Source organism: Perca fluviatilis, chromosome 4, assembly GCF_010015445.1.
Source record: "Perca fluviatilis chromosome 4, GENO_Pfluv_1.0, whole genome shotgun sequence".
NCBI classification, from domain to species: Eukaryota; Metazoa; Chordata; class Actinopteri; order Perciformes; family Percidae; genus Perca; species Perca fluviatilis.
In genome coordinates, this window is record NC_053115.1 from 43336708 (window position 1) to 43342155 (window position 5448).

Here is a 5448-nt window from a genome sequence, read left to right on the forward strand (position 1 = left end):
AGGGCCTAATTTTAAGAAAAATCTTAGAAATGTGGGAAGTGTGGGAACATAGGGCCTAATTTTGAAAAAAATCTTAGAAATGTTTGAACATAGGGCTGACCCCTTCAAATGCACAAGCAAAACCAAGCTCTGTAATAATCCTGGACTGACACAAGAGTAACGGAGTTTCCCCAGGGTTGGTTATGCCATGACTGGATAAATCAAGGAGTAATTTAGATCCAGAATTCTTTTTAAATTAAATTTTTTGACAAAATGTGTCTTACTCTCCGTAAGATACCGATATGTTTTGATAATCTTTACTACCAAAAGTGTCTCTTCCGTCAGTTAGCTCTCAGTGGTTTTTTGGGGCAACAAACACACACTGTTATGTGCAAGTTTAAAGGATCAGAATCGGAGGATTCTTGGAGTCGCTACACTGCTCAAACCTTAAAGCTTTTCTTTTACTGAGTGTAATCTCTCTCATCCACTGAGCCTCTGTTTTTTTTTCCCAACTCCCCCCCACCCTGAAAGCAGACTGCATCTCCTGTACTCTCCCTTCTCATCCCTCTCTTTCTCCAAAGCCCGCTGTATCCCAGGCAGGTAAGTAGAGCTCTGCTGGGGGCTTAATGAGCTGAGGAAGGGGCCCTGCTGGAGAAAAGCAGCGTGATCACTGCTACCTCTGTTCCCATTTAGGGCCAGGTTACGCTTCACCGGACACAGGGAGGAGAGAGAAAGAAGAGAAGGGGGAGAAAGAAATGGAGATAAAAGGGGAAAGGAACAGGGAGAAGGAGTGACTTTAACAATGGCAAAGGGATATCATCCACCTGCTGCCTGGTCCATGTGTTTCTCTTTTCCCTCTCCCCTTTTCATCACCCACAACTTCATCATAATTCATCCCCATCTCTCCCTCCGCAACCCCGCCACAATCACTGCATCTCTGTTTTCTTATGTGGCTCTTCAGGATTGGACAAGCTTCATTACCCCCTCTTTGATGTATTTTTTCCTATTTCCTCCCCTCCCTTCTCAATCCGCCCTGCTCTTAGGTTCATGGCTCTAGAAATTCTATCTTCTTGTGAGAGCTGTGTTGCTTTTGTTGTTGTTGTTGTTTTTGTTAAATCTCATCTGTTGCATTGTGATTTATATTTCTTAGCTAATGGCATGCCATCACTTCTGTTCATTATCACCATGTCCCAACCCTTTTGTCAGGGAATCTAAGTCCCATAACATAGGTAGAAACTGTCTGATATTTCTGTTTCTATAAGTCCCATAACATAGGTAGAAACTGTCTGATATTTCTGTTTCTATAAGTCCCATAACATAGGTAGAAACTGTCTGATATTTCTGTTTCTATAAGTCCCATAACATAGGTAGAAACTGTCTGATATTTCTGTTTCTATAAGTCCCATAACATAGGTAGAAACTGTCTGATATTTCTGTTTCTATAAGTCCCATAACATAGGTAGAAACTGTCTGATATTTCTGTTTCTATAAGTCCCATAACATAGGTAGAAACTGTCTGATATTTCTGTTTCTATAAGTCCCATAACATAGGTAGAAACTGTCTGATGTTTCTGTTTCTATAAGTCCCATAACATAGACAGAGTGTGTTTGTGTTGTCAGAGCATTTGTTGAAGTTGGTTGCTGGCATTCATTCATTCTCATCAGTGTTCTGAGAAAATATAAATATTAATTTGCCCATTTTTAATAATATATGAATGTGAGGAGTGTTTATTGACCCAGGGGATTAAGCTCAGAAACTCTAGATATTATAATTCATGTTGACTTTATTTCCAAGTAAATGAAACACAGTTCAGCAAATGAAGTCTTTTGTACAAGTTCTGATATCTATGTACATTCATTTCAAAACAGTAATCAGCATTCAAATCTACAAATAAATGTTAAATATTTACATTATATACATACACACTTTGGAGATATCAAAGTATTTAAGTCGAGTCCGCTTCCCAAATAAAATCTTTCATCACAAAAGCATGTTTCACCTGATAGAGAATGACCCGATGATCTATTATAGATCTGCAATTAATTGCTAAACATTTGTCAAGTATTTAATGTTACGTTAAAACACCAGGAGAGTGACATTGCATGAGACATAAAACCCAACCTGAGACGTATCGAAACCTGCCAGCTCTGTTAAACTGGGGGCATTTCCTTAATGATCTTTAATCGGCACTTCTGATCTTTATAAAAGCAGTCCAGTACTTCCCCACGAGTGATGGTTACAAAGCTGTTACTATAATAAAGTGCAACGAGTCTCTTATATCTCCGACTCCAACGTGCAGGTGGCAGATGGACATTGATAGCAATCTATAAATTGATTTGTTCCATATTGCCCAAATAAAACAATGTCATCAATATCCTTACAGGCTGTTCTCATGAACCATTAGTTCATATAGGTATGAAAGGCAATGCTCTGTAATTGGTATGTATTCTACATATTTATTACTATCAGCAGCACATTGACAGCTGCTAGTCCGAACATCCGCGTAGGGAAAAGGTCGGGGAGTATGGGGGGGTCATAAAGCATTTCCCCGGAGAAGCATTTCAAGCTGCTTCTCCAGGGAAAACAAAAGACTTTCACCCACAATGTTTTTTTTCTAATCTTAACTAGTCATTTTGGTGCCTAAACTTAACTGTCGTCATTGCATTAACAACCGGCACATTTTGTTAAACAAAACTGTAACAGCCTCTGAAACGACGGTCCCTTCACGGTGCTCTGTACCCGGCTAACAGTTACCTTTTCTCTGCTAAATGTAACTGTAATGAACGCTGAACTTAACCGTCACGTTCCCGACCAGTGGTCGCCATAATTTCGTAGGATATCATACAAATTGTTGTGCATTTGTGTTTTTGTACAATATTATACGAACCCGTTCATGAGAATGGGTTGATAGTCTACATACCAACATGGCTGTGCGAAATTAAGTAGGCACCCTTCTGGTGGACTACTTGGAAAACATGTTTGGCAGAGGATTATTGATCCTGCTACACTTTCAGACTGATAAAAATATGTTCTGGATAATGTGTTGATCCTTCATGCTCACTACTATATTATGCATTTGGTTAGCCAGAAACAGCTTGGCCAGAAGGACACTGGCGAGTGAACCAGGTGGATAACTGATTGTCCCATTCGCTGTATTTATGCAAGTAATCCTCTGTAAGAAAAACAGTTTGTTTACTGGGTGAGTTAAAGGCACACGTGTAAACCAGAAAAGGTCTTCCAGAGTCTGGAAAAGTTACATCTAGTCAGCATGATTAGGACTCATGAAATAAAACAAAGTATTTATTTATAAACTACACATTCCTAATTGACCTTAACACCTTCATTTGTGTACTTATTGCAGTCATAAATGCTTGTCCGTCCAAGATGTTTTCATAGTTGATCCTGACGTACATGTCTCTGTTGCTCCTACTTTGTTCATGGTAGAAGCCAAGTGCGTGAATAAGTTCATGCTGACTGATGCCATTGTAAACGCATCCTGCACCGAGAGATAATTGTTGAGGCCCTCCACTTCATCTAACCAAGGACCAACATCCGGTTAGTTTCACAATGCTGATGTAGTCGGTCTGGCCAACACGAGGAACAAACCGGATGCAGGTGCTTATGTGGAAGGCACTGATTGCGTTGTCAATCATGATCTTTTCAGAGCTGGTAAAAGGAGTCACTGACGCCGTATGGCACCTGAACCATGTCACTTAACTTTGGCCATCCGCAGTTACTGCAAATTCTTGCATTTCTTGTTCTTGGCACAACATCTCCTTCTGTTAAAAGGTCTTTCATTGGTTGGTTTCTGGAATTTGTGAAGTGACTGTTTGGGTATCTAAAAAGAGATAAAAAAAAAAAAGATTCAGTCAAATTCAATTTATCTGTAAAACAATGTTAATCTCTCTCCTATAGCCACAAGCAATGAAGTACATGAACAAACACGTTACCTTGTATTGTTCCTTTGCAGTGATTTAAACTCCAGCGATCATCTCTGTCAATAAAAACACAATGTCATTATGTGATGTTGTTGGAAAGCTAAAGTCTTTCTTAATAAATTCATCGATAAAAGCCCTACTCTTCTTGCTTTAGGTGCAGACTCTTTATTTTAATGTATGAAACCTTGAAAGACACACAGACAATTTGCATTATTAACAGCATCAGTCCTTGAAAATGCTATCATGAAGGTGTTTGTTGATGGATTTTAGACCTCTACTTAATATGTAGTTATGTGTGCATTTTATCAGTTTATTTACCTGTAAACATTTGTATTTAACCAGCTTTGTTTTGATTCATTTATAAGTGGAAAACAAGTATGAATATGTTTTAAAACAACACACTTATCTTCTCAGTTGTAATTCAGTATAACAGTGCTTGTATATTATTTAAATTCAACTTCTCAAATCAATTCACCAGACAATAGTGTTAGGTTTTAATGCATAATTTAACCAAAAAAAAAACAACCTTACCTTTTTGTTTTTTTTTTTTTTGTTTTTAAAAAAGAACAACAACAACAATTTGGCCCACCGCCAAAGCCTTGCAGTCAATCTTCCATTGGCGATCTTAGTTTTTGGGACTGTAGGAGCTTTGACATGAATCAAAATAATTTAATGGAAGCACCAGATGTACCAGTGAAATAGTAAATAATAAATAGTGAAATGTGCAGACTGATAACTCAGAAGTTATAATACAGAAGTTGAATATATGGTTTCATCTTCATGTGCAACTTACCTATTAATCTGAAACACAACTTGTTTATCTGGACAAACATGATGCAAAATGCCTCTCAAACTGTTGTAATAGTTCTGCGCATTGTATCCAGCTGCAAACAACATGTGGTTAAATTGGTTAATACAATCAGTCTATATTTTAGTAACACCAACAATTGCTGAACTCCACGTGCGGCTGGCAGGATTTTCAGGTGATTCAGTCTTATCTTTGCAAAGGTATACACAGAGATATAGAAATAATATCCCATCTTTCAGCACTTCATACTCTCCTCCTTTAGCGTCAGTTACAAAAAAAAGAGGTTGAGGTTCTTACCTGTCAGAAGGATGAAAACTGCAACAAAGGTCCACATTTTGTCTGACGTGTTAGTGTCTAACCTGTGAGGAGACTGCCTTTACTGACTGCAGCTGCTGCAATTTATAAGTAAGTAGTGACGCTACATCTTCATCTGTGGGTGTGTTGGCGGGTTTGCATGATAAGTGTATTTGCATCCTCATACCAAACAGCACAGCTACGTGTGTCACTTGTAAACAAAATAGAAAAGAAAATTTGCTTCTCCTTCCTGTGCCAAAAGTAATTATTATATTGTATGACCTACATAATAATTGCAACATGCTCCGCATAGCTTTCAGATCATTTACCAGAACTACTGTATAGTCTAATTAGTTACATCCCATTACCGGGTGTGACTTCAGATGTTGCTTCTAAAAGGAATTCTGGGATATGGTTGGGGAGTGGCA

General features: G+C 38.3%; 1 long non-coding RNA gene across 1 annotated transcript; it reads right to left on the reverse strand.

Annotated features, from left to right (window-relative positions):
• Positions 1–4518: 4518 nt before the first annotated feature.
• On the reverse strand, positions 4519–5090 carry LOC120557202. The gene is made up of 3 exons (XR_005638941.1): positions 5024–5090; positions 4712–4802; positions 4519–4565 (listed from the first exon to the last, which is right to left on the reverse strand). It is a non-coding gene; the product is annotated as an uncharacterized LOC120557202 (long non-coding RNA).
• Between the last annotated feature and the right edge of the window lie 358 nt (positions 5091–5448).